Source organism: Mus pahari, chromosome 21 (assembly GCF_900095145.1).
Source record: "Mus pahari chromosome 21, PAHARI_EIJ_v1.1, whole genome shotgun sequence".
Classification (NCBI taxonomy): Eukaryota; Metazoa; Chordata; class Mammalia; order Rodentia; family Muridae; genus Mus; species Mus pahari.
This window is the reverse complement of record NC_034610.1, coordinates 54,383,448-54,399,827: the sequence shown is the minus strand read 5'-3', so window position 1 is coordinate 54,399,827 and position 16,380 is coordinate 54,383,448. Positions and strand designations below refer to the sequence as shown.

At 35.9% G+C, this 16,380-nt stretch overlaps 1 protein-coding gene and 1 pseudogene across 3 annotated transcripts in view; both read left to right on the top strand.

Annotated features, from left to right (window-relative positions):
* Positions 1-16,380, top strand: part of Nkain2 (sodium/potassium transporting ATPase interacting 2) — a 1,076,406-nt gene that overhangs the window by 693,234 nt on the left and 366,792 nt on the right. The window lies entirely within an intron of this gene.
* Positions 3,305-16,380, top strand: part of LOC110338450 — a 166,170-nt pseudogene continuing 153,094 nt past the window's right edge.

Sequence of the window (16,380 nt, the reverse complement as noted above, 5' to 3'; positions counted from 1 at the left end):
TAGAACTCTCAGCTCCTCCTGCACCATGCCTGCCTGGATACTGCCATGCTCCTGCCTTGATGATAATGGACTGAACCTCTGAGCCTGTAAGCCAGCCCCAATTAAATGTTTTTTTTATAAGACTTGCCTTGGTCATGGTGTCTGTTCACAGCAGTAAAACCCTAACTAATACAATCCCTATCATTATTATTGTTCCCCTTATCTTTTTTATAGAAATGGGAATTTGAGGCCATTATCTTATTAATCTCTAAACCTTTATTCTGTGTATTTTCATTCTTCTGTAATAGCTTCAGCATTTTTCTGCTTATATGATATATTAATGGAAAGCAGTAAAACTTGAAATTAATTCACAGAATCTGGAATTATTATCACTGATAAATTTCAAATCTCAGTAACTAAATACAGGAACTTTAAAACAGTGAATCATTCTATTCCCTTGTAAATAATCACCTGAGTCAAGCTGTATCTACCTAAAATAAGGCTGTTTGCAACCAGAAAAGGCATGCTTACAGATTCTCTAAACTTTGATTAGGAGTTATCTTGGACATGTTGAAGTCTACAAGTGTAGACTTAGAATCCCTGAATTTCAGTAAAGGCTATCCTCTCTTACATGTCTACAGGGAAGGGAAGCAAGTAGACTAAGATCAATTCTTAATTTGGGACAATAGTGTTTCCAACCAGGTTAGAGTTACTACTGTTTTCTTTATGGTGGCCATTACAAAGAAGAGGATTTATTTTAAGAATTAGGAGACCTGGAGAGATAGGTTCAGTAAAGAACACTTGCAGATCTTACAGAGAACTGGCTGTAGTCCCCTGCACCTAAGTGAGTAACCTGTAAATTGCCTGCTTTCCAATTCCTAGAGACAAAATGTCCTCTTCTACAATCCAAAGGCACCTGTGGTCAAGGGTAAATATCACATACAAACACACACACTTAAAAATAAAATAAATTTAATAAAAAGCATTGAGACAAATACTCTGAGACTCTGAGATATTAAGAAGATTCTTTTCCATCTTTGAACTGGCAATTAATGGCCCTAGAAATAGTTCTGGGTTCCTGATTACATGTTATTTTTAAAGACCCAGGGATATGGACTCTAAATTGTCTCTTCCAGCTCAAAAATTATTTTAACATCTTCAAAGTAACTAGTTATTTTGTTGTTTTATATGTCTATGTCTATCTAACAATAGTAAAATTTTCATTTGCCATTGCTAAACAGAAAGATAATTTATTTTCATCTGTGACAGTCTTATTACAAGCAGCCTGCAAGTATGTCGATTATTCTTAATATTTTTTCAAATACATAACATAGAACTTTTATCAGTATGAGAATTTGGATTACAAGACATTTCTTATTTCATATTTGATGACATATTTTAAAGATTGTTTGTCCCAAGGTTCTATATGAAAGAATGGTATAGCTGATTCTAATTTTTTAATTAGATATTTTCTTTATTTATATTTCAAATGTTATTCCCTTTTCTAGTTTCCTCTCCAAAAATCCCCTATCTCCTCCCCTTCCCTCTGCTCCCGAACCCACTCATTCCCACTTCCTGGCCCTGGCATTCCCTTTTACTGGGGCATAGAACCTTCACAAGACCAAGGGCCTCTCCTCCCATTGAAGACCAACTAGGCCATCCTCAGCTACATATGCACCTAGAGACATGAGTCCCACCACGTGATTTCTTTGATTGGTGCTTTATTCTCAGTGAGCTCTGGGGATACTGGCTAGTTCATATTGTTGTTCCTCCTATAGGGCTGCAAACTCCTTCAGCTCCTTGAGTATTTTCTCTAGCTCCTTCATTGGGGAACCTGTGCTCTGTCCAATGGATGACTGTGGGCATCTAATTCTGTATTTGCCAGAACTGGCAGAACCTCTCAGGAGACAACTATATCAGGCTCCTGTCAGCAAATTCTTGTTGGCATATGCAATAGTGCCTGGGTTTGGTGGTGGTTTATGGGATGGATCCCCAGGTGGGGCAGTCTCTGCATGGCTATTCCTTCAGTCTCTTCTCCAAACTTTGTCTCTGCAACTCCTCCCATGTGTATTTTGTTCCCCCTTCGAAGAAAGATCGAAGTATCCACACTTTGTACTTCCTTCTTCTTGAGTTTCATGTGTTTTGCAAATTTTATTCAGAGCTTCTGGACTAATATCCACTTATCAGTAAGTGCAAATCATGTGTATTCCCTTGTGATTGTGTTACCTCACTCAGAATGATACCCTCCAAATCCATCAATATGTCTAAGAATTTCATCAATCCATTGTTGTTAATAGCTGAGTAGTACTCCATTGTGTAAATGTACCACATTTTCTGTATCCATTCTTCTGTTGAGAGACATCTGGGTTCTTTCCAGCTTCTGGCTATTATAAATAAGGCTGCTATGATTGTAGTGGAGCATGTATCCTTATTACAAGTTAGAGCATCTTCTGGGTATATGCCCAGGAGTGGTATTGCTCTATCTCCCAGTAATACTATGTCCAATTTTCTGAGAAACCTCCAAACTGATTTTTAAAGTGATATTACCAGATTGCAATCCCACCAAAAATAAAGGAGTGTTCACCTTTTCCACATCCTCGCCAGCGTCTGCTGTCACCAAGTTTTTGATCTTAGCCATTCTAACTGATGTGATAGGAATCTCAGAGTTGTTTTGATTTGCATTTCCCTGATGATTAAGAATGTTGAACATTTTTTTCAGGGGCTTCTCAGCCATTTGATATTCGTCAGTTGATAATTCTTCATTTAGCACTGTACCCCAATTTTTTTTTTTTTAAGACAGGGTTTCTCTGTATAGCCCTGGCTGGCTTCGAACTCAGAAATCTGCCTGCCTCTGCCTGCCGAGTGCTGGGATTAAAGGCGTGTGCCACCATGCCCAGCTGATGACTCAGAGTTTAAGAGCACCAAATGCTCTTCCAGAGGTCCTGAGTTCAGTTCTCAGCAATCACATGGTAGCTCAGGTGTGTCCGAAGCAAGCAATGGTGGTGTACTCATATGCATTAAATAAATAAATAAATAAATAAATAAATAAATAAATAAATAATTCTTAAAAACATAATTTTCTTCATTTGTTGCTCTTATATTGTTTTGCAATAATAAAGGACTCAAAGAAACTATACTTCAAAAGTGTTAGGGCATAAAGTGTATTCTTGAATAACCCACACAGGAAATCTGCATTTGCCTCCAAATATAGGGCCCCATCCTCACATTAATTGCCCTCCCTTTATGCTTTGACACTTCTCTGTCGCATTGTGGAAAACAGGTCACATCATTTGGTTTTCCTTTCTTCTTAGAATTGCTCCGAAGGATGACTATTTATATTCTTGATGTTAATGACTCTATCAGGTAATGCACTGGAAATTTCCTCATTTACCACCATGTATGCTACATTGCTTGTTATTTGAGTTGAGGAAAAAAAGGTGACTAATACAGTATACGTCAAAGGCAATATGACTTGGGCTTTTCTGTATGAGTCATAGAAGCTACAATACTATATTTACAATAAAAATAAGACATGGAATAATAGCATCCTAAAATTTAATGAAGTAATTTAATTTAAATATATGATGTTAACTTGTATCAACCTACTGGCCATTGGAAGCAGCACATTTATTAACAACCTTGTGCAATGGGGCTGTAAATTACTTTAATTAAATTAAGCTGTAACCTTATCCAAGCAATATATGCTATTTACACTTTGTGTACTCATACCTGCTTAGGGGATAATCAATGGTAGAAATATCAAACGGCATAAGTCATGCCATTTGCAATTTTTCAAAAAGAAAATGTTTATCATCTACCCATTTCCAGATAGATCCATCATAAATTTGTTGGTTTAGGAATTACCATTAAATACATCTCTAACTGCTCTATAGTTGAAAGAACTGCACATGAGGATAAGAGTTGGTATCCACTAAATATAGCTATATGCCTTTATATTGATTTCCAGTTTCCTTTAAAAATTATGGGTCCAGATAAATAGAGTGCTAACTTGATTTAGTGATGCAGTGTGGATTTTAAGGTAGAAAACAGTAAATTCTGAAAGCAACACAAAAGAACTGTTTACTGCTTGTTATTCTGTTATGCTCTCCATAAACTGTGAGTTGTGACAACAATTTTGTGAGGACTTTTCATTGGGTACATGATAGTTCTCCCTGGTCTGATGGCTGTAATTGGAAAGAGGTGCTTTCTTATGAAATACAAGAAGAAAACTTATCCAAGAATCCTTATCCAAGTCTTTGTTCCTTTTCATTACTCCTATATCTTGAAATATCTGACAGTACAGGTGATGTGGTTTTAACCCTATTGTTTTCAGGTCTGACATCACATCAGATATTGAAATTCTTGGAAGTAGAGAATATAATTTGTTATAAGTCTATATGAATTCTCTAGCATATTACATGATATAAAGAAGTGTCCTATACAGAACCACTCAAAGAACAAAATTTCATGAAGGATAAATTGTGAACAGATTCTTTGATTGTTAACCTCCCAGTTTTACCTGTGCAATTCTGAAATGTTTTAAATTTCTTTATGGGAATTAGGACAGCTGATGAAAGTGGAGTGTATGATGTTATAACATTTATTGCCTCGGCAATTAGTGTTAAGCAAATTCAAATTCTTAATTGTTTTAGTTTTAAGCAGGTTTCCTGTATTATCCTTGTTGTCTATACAGATTTAAAGTTTTGGTGATCAAAACGAATGAACCACTGAAGACATGTATAATGTTGTACTATAGTTATAGCAATAAAGCCTACTGTTTTCTCCTTTTTCTCATTGAGTGACACTAAGTTGACAGAATCTAGCTCTATTAGACATCACTGTCATCATACTTCATTTTTTAACTACAAGAAGTAATAAAGTCACAAAATAACTTGAATTTATACTTCCAATAGCAGGTAGCTGAATGTGTATGTATAGGATTATGAGGTTGTTGTTATTGTTGTTGTTGTGTTACCTTACTCACAACAATATTTTCTAGTTCTACCCATTTGACTAAGAATTCCATGACTTCATCATTTTTAATAACTGAATGGTACTCCATTGTGTAAATGTACCACATTTTCTGTATCCATTCCTCTACTGAAGGACATCAGGGTTCTTTACAGCTCCTGGCTATTATAAATAATTCTGCTATGAACATAGTTGGCCATGTATCCTTATTACATGTTAGAGCATCTTCTAGGTATATGCCCAGGAGTAGTATAGCTGGGTCCTCAGGTAGTACTATGTCCAATTTTCTGAGGAATCGCCAAACTGATTTCCAGAGCGGTTGTACCAGTTTTCAATCCCACCAACAGTGGAGGAGTGTTCCTCTTTCTCCACATCCTGACTAACATCTGCTGTCACCTGAGTTTTTGATCTTAGCCATTCTGACTGTGTGAGGTGGAATCTCAGGGTTGTTTTGATTTGCATTTCCCTTATAACTAAGGATGCTGAACATTTCTTTAGGTGCTTCTGAGCCATTCAATATTCCTCAGTTGAAAATTCTTTGTTTAGCTCTGTACCCCATTTTTAATAGGGTTATTTGATTTTCTGGCGTGTAACTTCTTGAGTTCTTTGTATATATTGGATATTAGCTCTCTATCAGATATAGGATTAGTAAAGATCTTTTCCCAATCTTTTGATTGCCTTTTTGCCCTATTTACAGTGTCCTTTGTCTTACAGAAGCTTTGCAATTTTATGAGGTCCCATTTGTCGATTCTTGACCTTACAGTACAAGCCATTGGTGTTCTGTTCAGGAATTTTTCCCCTGTGCCCATATCTTTGAGGCTTTCCCCACTTTCTCCTCTGTAAGTTTCAGTGTCTCTGGTTTTATGTGGAGTTCTCTGATCCACTTGGACTCGAGCTTTGTACAAAGAGATAAGAATGGGTCGATTTGCAATTTTCCACATGCTGACAGTCAGTTGAACCAGCACCATTTGTTAAAAATGCTGTCTTTTTCCCCAGTGAACGGTTTTAGCTCCTTTTTCAAATATCAAGTAACCATACGTGTGTAGGTTCATTTATGGGTCTTCAATTCTATTCCATTGATCTTCCTGCCTGTTTCTGTACCAATACCATACAGTTTTTATCACTATTGCTCTGTAATACAGCTGGAGGTCATGATTTCCCCAGAAGCTCTTCTATTATTGAGAATAGTTTTTGCTATCCTGGGTTTCTTGTTATTCCAGATGAATTTGCAAATTCCTCTTTCCAACACTATGAAGAATTGATTTGGAATTTTGATGGGGATTGCACTGAATCTTTAGATTGTTTTCAGCTACTTGGCTATTTTTACTATTAATCCTGCCAATCCTTGAGCATGAGAGATCTTTCCATCTTCTGAGATCTTCTTCTATTTCTTTCTTCAGAGACTTGAAGTTCTGAGACAATATTTTCTATATCCTGAAGATCTTGTCTACAATTGAGCTGAACCTTGAGGCTGGAAATACTTTCCATAAATAGTTTATTTATTTTTAAATGCAACTTAATTATTTTATATCATTTTCATTAGTTATATATTAAGTTATGATACATACTATTTTATGCTTAAACATTTTGGTTGTAATATTTGCATTAAATTCCTTCACATTAATCTTTATAGAAAATATACTTTTAGGAAAGTGTGAGATATTATGCTGTATGCAAAACATTAGCACTGTGCTAAATATCATTATATCTATTCAATTCTTAAAGTACCTCACTAATCATTTAGTTGTGCTCATTAATCTTCCCTCTCTCACTATCCCCTACATGCCAGTCGTTATTCTTAGGGTTAAGATCTGTAAGCTTGTCTGCTTCCATTATAGCAGGTTTACTGGTGTTGTCATTCAGATCTTCTTTAAGCAGCCATATTGTTGCGATGTCGTGGGTGAAGCTTTCTTGCACTTTATAGGAGTCTCAGTGTTACAGCAGATTTCCTGAACCTGTGCTTCACACATACGTTTACTCCCTGCCGCCATGCCCCAAAGTTCACAACCAGACTTCTCTGAAATTAGATGAAAATCAAATACAGAAGATACCAGATTCTTTCTAAAAGTTACTTTTGAGTAGTCTTCTTTGATAGATTATTTGCTTTATTAGTGTTGTTTTTATTGAGACAATAACATGATTTTATAATAAATGTTTATATTTCATCAGCTAAAAAAAATAACTGAATATTAAAGTTAACCAAGAGGAAAGTAAGAAAATCACATGAATTCTTTTCTGAAGGAATACTGTTTTTACTGATGATATAAAACTAGTATACTTGACATTTTAAGTATTTCTTGACAATTAGAGTTGAATACTCAATAGTTATTGGCTATCTTTATTTCATATAGAATATCTCTAATTAACAATAATTGGGTCATGCAACAAGTGTGTATAGTGGCAAATTTGGGTTTGCTAAGCAAATAATAAATTATTTTCAATGCCTCTGTATCTAGATGACAATCTTTTAGAAGAAAAAGAAAATCAAATTACTACACTTAATACCATAAGAAATTTCTTAGAGCTATGTCATATTTCTCTTCCTCTTTCTATCTTAATTAACATCTTAAATTATTGCAGTTGAAAAATGTTGTCTAAATTTTTATATATCATTTTGGATTAATTGAAGGTGGCACTACAAACCTACACACACACACACACACACACACACACATACACACACACACAATATACATATATATATATATATATATATATATATATATATATATATATATATATATATATATGGATCACAATGAGAAGCAAAACTTTTCTTGCTTTTCCTTGAAGATCCCCTTGCTTAGTACAATGTATCTCAAAATCAAACTAAACTCATGATCTTGCTGAAATCCAGATTCCTGCTGCTGGCCTAAAGACTGCATAGCTAGATCTAATCCAGATCTGAACACTGAGCTACTTAAGTGTTGTAATCCTAGACTTAGTGTTTACAGTCCTCGACTGCCCCTCCACCCCCTCTACCAACAAAAAGAATTCCTCAGAATCCCAGGAGATAATGGTTACAGAGTCATTGTAACCTACTAGTTGACACTGACCTTCATGCTAGACTGTGAGTTTCAGCCTGTGAGACTCCATCTCTTGATTCTTATGCTTTCTACTACGGATAGTCCTAAGCTCTGGATGACTACAACAGTGAGAGTTTAACATATACACTCTGTTGTGGCCTTATCTGTTGTGGCCTTATCAGATTTGATGAAAATTTCAGCTACCAAGTGAGTGGAGTTGGCACGATGTACAGTGATTTTGTGATAACAAGGAGGGAAGAGGATGTTTAGTGGTAGTTTGTCAAGTCTCTGCATGGAAGCAAAGTAAGATATCCTGACAGGTCTGAAGAAGCTGTTCTTTTATTGGCATTTTCTTTCTTCCAATATTCTCTGAATGTGTTACCTTCATTTCTCATAAAGGTAAAGTTGCAATCTAGGAATTTTCCTAGAAGCCAAATCACATTTCAGAGTTGTCTGCTGTGAATAGCCTGAAGAGGTTTTATTCTGGTCAAAAGTTTTGTCTAGGATTCCAAATATATGGTCTTTCATTATAGTAAAAACTTTACCCTGACAAATCTTTCAGTCCTATTTGATCCTGTTTTCTTGCCAAGTGAAATAGTGCAGAAAACTATTTTATTGATATAATAAACAGTAATTAAGTTGCTCCTATAGGAATGCTGTCTGAGACACTAAAGAAGATATTATGATTAATGGTATGCACTGTACTAAGAAAGCTTGTAACATAGTAGAAAGATAAAATCTTGGGTATTAGTTACTTTCCTATTGCTACAAGAAAACAACATGACCAAGGCAACTTATAGTACTAAGAATTTACTCGGCTTATTGTTCCAGAGGTACAAGAGTCTGTCTTGGCAGGGAATAGATAGGCTCAGTGTTCAGAGTAACAAGCTAGAGAGCTCACATCTTGAATTACAAGAAGGAATTAGAATAAATTGGGAATAGCAAGAGGCTTCATACTCTTAAAGCCTCCTCTCAGGTAATATACTACCTCCAGCCATGTCACATCTATCAAACTTATGCAAACAATACCAATTTCTGGTGACCCAGTATTAAAACCTCTGAGCCTATAGGAAATGTTTTAATTCAAACCACCACCGCATGTTACATGTTAGAAAGGTATAAAGGCAACAGTTCCATCAAACCATGGAACTTCCATGATTTCCAGCCCTAAGCACTGTTTGGTCATGTGGATAGAATCCATGACAACACATCATGGAACTGGGGATCTAATGAAGCTACTTAGGAACTAGAAAGTGTTTTGTTGTTACTGTTGTTTTGTTGTCATTGTTTTATTGTTATTGTTCTGGTTGCTTTAAATGTGAAAAGGTGGGGTGGTAATGAAGAGAGTTACTGTAGAACAAGGTATCAAGTGAACACAGAAAATAATGCCTGATGTACAATTAAAGAGCCTGATAGTAGAAACCAATAGCAGAAATCAAGAAACCTCACTGAAACAGTATAAGGATGGTACCTGCTATATGTTTATGTACCTACAGAACACTGGCTGGCAGACTTTACTATATTTAGAAAAAAGAGGAGTTATGTTTGAAAGACAAAAGGTGACATTCCTAAGAGTCATTTTAGATTTGATTAAAATGATACGTTGGGAGAAAAGCTGATGAATCAGGCTTCAGGAAGGCAGAGTGTGTAAACTTAAAACATAAGATCAGGGTTCCCAAGGGTCTGAAGATTCTTCTGCCTGCTAAGGATCTTGGTAGGAGGGAGGCAGATTCAATCCATATCCCATGGGCAGATGGCAAAAGGCAACATGTGACTCACTTTTACTTGAAATAACCATAAAAAAATAATTTCACATTTAACTTCCTTCTGCATTCAGGATTGCTTTACTGAAACAACTAGACTCCAAAAATATTGATGAATTTTTAGCTTCAGAAACATACAAACTTTTTTCTCTATCCATGTTTCAGGTACACCCTTTTCTTCCAAGATATATGACATGCTATTGATAATTTTTAATGTGAAAATTGCATTTGGCTAAACCATCATATTTAATTTTTTTCATAAACTGTGTTATTACCTCCTAGGCACTTTCTGCATCACATTTGTTTGAAGGGGATAATACATCATCATAGCTTTTCACAGCTAAGTAGAGGATTTTAATGAAAATGTCACTTTTAATATGAAATCTTAATAATACGTAGTTATGGTTGTTCCACTTGAGATATTAGTGTCTGGCACTTTTTCCTCTAGAAATCAGTAAAACCAGGTCGAAGGGATTTTGTCTGAAGCACAATGTTGAAGCAGTTGCAAGCATACCTTTCTTTAGATAGGACATGCTATGTTTGTAAAGTCAAACTCAATGATCATTACATGTCAGCTATATTTCCTGTGCTTTTCTATTCATATCGAGCTCCCAAACATAACATAAATCCAATTAAATCTAAAAAATAATAGTTAATATGTTTCTGCACTTTAAAACTCTATAGTTTTATATTTGTTTTTAAAATAAATAATAAGTGAAATAGAACTAAACTATCTGAAGTGTTCTGTTGTGTAGGGACGGTATACTCTATTGAGGAAAAGTAAGCCTTATATGACTTTCTAATGATGTGCATTCATATAATCTTCGCCCCTCAGATTCACAAAATGCCCTTTTCAATCTTTTAGGAGGGAAGATATGTGTAAATTTTTTAAAAAGTGACATGCCATTACATAATTTAAGCCAAAATCAAGGAGAAAATCAGGAAGGTATGAAACACAGAAAAGTCATTCATTCATTCAAGCTGCATTGAGCACATGCTATGTGTCAGATGGTATGGGGCAGAGACACTGAGGTATGAATATCAGCAGCAGGCATGCAGAGAGGGACTTAGAGCCAAATGAGTAGACTAGATTGGATTCTCAGTCTAGAGCCCTCAGTGATCAGAAATACTCTTGGGTAATCATGAAGGAAAAGATTGAGGTGGAAACCACTGGGCAGGTATGGATATTGAGAGCGCAGACGCAATATCTACAGAATCCATCTCAGTGTGTGCATATCCTGCTGATTTCGAGCTCAGTGAGAGATGGAGGATTCCATGGGTGGGCTTTATTCATGTTTCTTACTGTTGCTTGTCATGAGCTGGCACACAGCAGCCACTTAATACTGACTCTGTGAGATTTCAGTTGCTAATTGGAAAATGGCATGGAGTTTGTGGTATTTCTGCTGCTGCTGTTAGATTTTCTAAACATAACATTTCGAAAGCTTTGTTCATCATACCTTCTGACATATATGATGCTGGTCATCACCACTGTCGATATGTAATACTTCACACACTGTCTGACTGCCGAGCAAATCAGTCCAATTATCCAAGAAAGATAGAAAGATTTAAAATAAATAAAACCAGGGAATTATGCATTTACTTTCAGTGTATTCACTACTTACATGGATAAGGGTGATTTTGAATTGAGAACTTATACAGTACCCTGTAAGGATTCTCGAAGATTGTGATGTAAGTATACATAGAATTGGTAATAATTTTTACTTCTGACAGAAAACCCCAAACATCCCACAAACATAAAATTTAAAATCTTTGTATTAGCATAATAGATTTTTATTATGTGCACATTACTTTTCAATTATTATATCTTCCACTCTTGATCAATAATATTTGTGGATTTAAAGTTGTATTTTTGGCAAAAAAATAGAAACTGTTTTGTATATTTTGGCCATTTATTTATTTGTGAAAATACAGCAAAAGCATTGTATTAAAAATGAGATGTGAAGTGAGTGACGTAGATTTTCAGGTATCTCTTCTACCATGTACCTGTCATTACATACAATGTTGAGATTAAAAAAAAACAAACAAACAAGGTTTTGTACATGATATCTCAACTGCTGAATTAATGTGTGCAGCTTCCCTACTGCGAACAGAACTAATGTCTTCTTATAGTCCTCATCACCTCTGGCTCCTACACTCTTTCCTGCCTTTATCCACAATGATAACAGAGCGTATCATGGATCTGCTGGTTATGGTTAGCTTCTGAGAGAGAGAAAGATAACTTTCTCTAAGAGTAGACTCCCTGGTAAGTTAATTGCTCTCCAGTGAAAGCCCACACAACATATGTTCCTTAAGTTTGTGGAACATAAGCAGATCATGAAGCATGGTTACAAGACAAATAATACACAGAAATGGATGGGTAGGAGAGAGGGAATGGATCTGGGAAAAGTTAGGAAGACTTAAGTTTGCAATACAAATATGAATATGATCAAAACATGTTGTATGAAACCCTCAAAGAACTAATACTAAGAAAACATAAGAAAACCTGCCATTTTAAGGTAATTAAAAATAAATTTTAAAGTTTGATACTGTATGGTTTTCTTATATGCATATATAAAGATGGTCTCAGAAATTATAGGCTATTAAATGAAAATCACAGGAGGAAGGGTTAGCTACCGCCTTATGATCACTAGACAAATGGGCTCCTGGGGCCATCAAAAGCATATGGCCTATCAGAATTGTTTTTGGTTGCCCAACATAAGTAGATGCTTAGACTTTGTCAAAAGACCATACATTTTGCCTGCAGGACACAGACAAATCAAGATAAAACCAAGCTGGAAGCTCCCTCTATCATGGTTTGGGCTCATGAGGCCAGAAGATTACCAGTTATAGAAGATTACCAGTTATGTGTATGCTATGTATGCTGGCATCTATCATGACTCTGTACTCACCCAACCATTAGCTACAGGTATTAATAAGAAACACATTATTTCTGAAGAAAATGAAAAGATAGGGTTTATGAGCACAGAATTAATCAAAGCAGTAAGTATACCACACTGGATTATTTGAAACTGAATTCAATAGTTGATTTTTAAAAAAAAGTCAGGAAAACGGTTATTAAGGAAATCAGGCAGGGGTACAATACAAATGTTGAATACAAGTCTAAAAGACTGTTATAACTGTAATAAGCATAGATAATGACACAGGTAAGTTGCTTAATACATGAAGAAAACTCCCTGGATGAGCAGTAGGGAAACACTGGACAAGGAGAAACAGAGTGGTGCTGTGCTGTAATTTGCTGAGTTTGGGATGGATAGTGCTGCAAGAGTGTGGTCAGCAGGTGGAACTGCTTATCTAGGGAAATGATAGAAAAGACGGAAAGTTAGCCTTGCAAATGCCCTGGTCCACAGAGAACCAGTACAGTCCAAACATGGAGAGAAGTTCTCTGGAGCCTGCATTATGCCTCCTCTGCCATCTCCATCACTTGCTGTGTAAACTTGGGTGAGTTCCTGAAGCTAAGAAAGTGTTTCCATTCACCAAATGCAGATAGTAATATTACCTACACATGGAAACTACTGCAGGTTGTAGAGTACATAAACTTGTGTTGGGATAGTGCTTGGCATTCTATTACTGTGTAGCAAATGTTAGTGTCAAGAAGTTGTGTCTAATAAGAGAGAAAAACTATCACAGCTATATGTTAGTTTATTTCCTGTTATTGTGATAAAACACCCTGACAAAAGAAACTTAAGGGAGAAGGAGTTGGATTGTCTTGATGACACTGGAAGTTAAACATGCAGTTTTATGGCTATTTCAGGAGTTTTCTTATGTTTAACTCCTCTTCAAAAAACAATTATTATATATTCAAGTAACTAAAGGACACATGGTGAAAAATATCTGTCATCTTCTGAGTTTGTTGTAGCCACTCACTATAAGTTTTCTGGGAACTCTTCACACACTCTTCAAATTTTAATAGAGAGGGAAATGAATATGCAAGTCCCCCATTTGTACTTGTTTGAAATCATATTTATCAGTAGTTCATGCACAGGTTTATTCCAAGATTGTTGCCTATGCGCAAATTAATAGTTGCTATGGATCTCAGCCCTTTTTTGGTAGACTTTACTAAACAATACATATTTCTTCATATTCCCACATAAATTTTAGAATGACCTTGTTTATAATAGAAAATGCATGGTATTAGAATAGTATTAAATGTAAAGGTTAATGTTGCTATTGCCTATTCTTTTATGATGGATAATCTTTCTACTCAAAACAATGGCATATCTTTCTTTTGCTATTCTTCAGTCATTACTTAAAATATTATGCATATAGATCCTAAAAATTTCTAGTTACTTTGGAATATTTTAATTTTAATGAGGCATTTAATTTATTGTATCTTTCAACTAGCGTTTGTTCATAGCACTGAATTCTAATTCTTATTTTTATAAAAGCAATTAGCCAAATCAGATTTAACAGTATATTTACATAAAACTAGTTCATGCCTATTGACTTCAGATAAAAAATGCCCTGAAACACTGTTGCAGATGCAGCATAAAGATAACTCATGTAAGTGACAGGTTTCTTGGCCATTGCCCAAATTTTATTGACCCAAAGCACCAGAAAATGTTATTTGCTCTCACAATACTGAGCCACACAAGATCTTTCACGAAACAGTGATATAGTTTAGTAATACATGATAAAATATAATTCAATAGAGATTTTCTAAAACCATTAGAGAAGAAGGAATATACTGAGTTCCAAGTATCTTACATAACATTTAATGCCACTCAGGTGTGTTCTTTTCTTTACAAATTAATACTTATTCATTAAACTGATATTCACCAAGCATCTGCTATGTACCAGACACTGACCTAGGTGCTAAAGACCCCCAAAATAAACTGAATGACCTGTTAACAACAAACTGTCAAAATTCTTGAGATTGACAGTTTATGAAATTAAGTGCTTCTAGAAGCATTTTCAAGGTCAGACCATTCGTGCAAACTGAAGGAAATTTGACATTCTAAATACAAAGATAAACTTGTATGCCATATTGTTTAGATCTGATTATGGAACCAACTGTATTAAGTGAATATTAATTTAAGAAGTTGGTAAATAGTGATTTTCATCTAATAGCATTGAAAATGAAAGTTATTTGTAAAGGTATTATAAATATTTGTAGGGTAATTCCATTATATAGCATTAACCTGTTCTATAACTTACCATGCTTATTCTAGCATTTGCTAATTTTAACACACACATACACACATGCACACATACATATATATGTATATATGTATATATATATATATATATATATATATATATATATATCTGCATATGTTTTGTTGGTTTGTGTGTTGTATAAAAAATTAAATGAGACAAAAATAATCCTTTATCATACCACTGTCCCCCATCTTCCTTTGATTAAACTTTACCATTCTGCCAACTCTAACATGAGTAAACTAAATATACCGCTACTGTGTACTTGTTCCACTTTTACCAATGAAGTAACTTTTAGGGCCAAAGGGGGTTGAGACAGAGTAGCCCTGGCTGCCATGGAACTTGCTCTATAGACCAAGCTGGCCTCAAACGCACAGAGATCTGTTTTCCTCTATCTCCCTAGTACTGGGATTAAATTTATGCACCAATGCTACCTGGTTGGAAGTAACATTTTTATTTTATTAAAATTACACATTGGCGCCCTTACAGTCTGCACCAGCACCGGATCACCTAGGGCGCACGGATTCAGTGGACACCCCCACAGCCCATAGCAGACTGCCCAAGCAATCTTAGGATCACTGGTGAGTGGAACACAACTTCTGTTCCAATCCAATTGCACTTGGGACCTGAGACAGCATTAGGGAAGCAAAGAACAGGCCTGACCAGGGGCACAAATCCCTTCCGGTCTGTGCCAGCACCAGATCATCTAGGGTGCGGATTCAGCAGACACCCCCACAGTTCCTAAAGGACTGCCCAAGCAATCTTAGGATCACTGGTGAGTGGAACACAACAGCTGCTCCAATCCAATACTAACAGGCCTGTGACAGCAGGAACAAGGACAGCAGAGCCTTTCCTGACCAGAGGCTCAGGTTCCTTTTAATCAGTTCAGGTTTACCTTGTTTTCAAACAGACCAGACAACCCCATGGTTCTCAAAGGAGACACCACTTCCACACACTGTAACACGCCCAGGATCTTAGGGCAACAGGATCCCAGGATAACAGGAGCTGGGTCACACTAGTATTTGAGTGTCTCAGAGGAGCTTGATTGCCAAGAACTCAGACACACGCAGAATCTCAGGTTCACAGGAGCCCACAATCAAAGAATCACAGAGAAATCTGGACTCTGAGAAGTCCTGAATTAACTGGGCAGGCTCCAATCAGATATATTCCAATCAGATATAGTGAGGGCAGCAAGGAAGGACAGGCTCCAATCAGATATATTCCAATCAGATATAGTGAGGGCAGCAAGCACTAGAGATAATCAGATGAAAGGAGGCAAGATTAAGAACAGAAGCAACAGAAACCAAGGTTACTTGGCATCATCAGAACCAAACTCTCCCACCATAGCAAGTCCTGGATACATCATCACACCAGAAAAGCAGAACATGGATCTAAAGTCACTTCTCATGGTGATGATGGAGGACTTTAAGAAGGAAATACTGGAAATCACAGGTAAACAGATATAA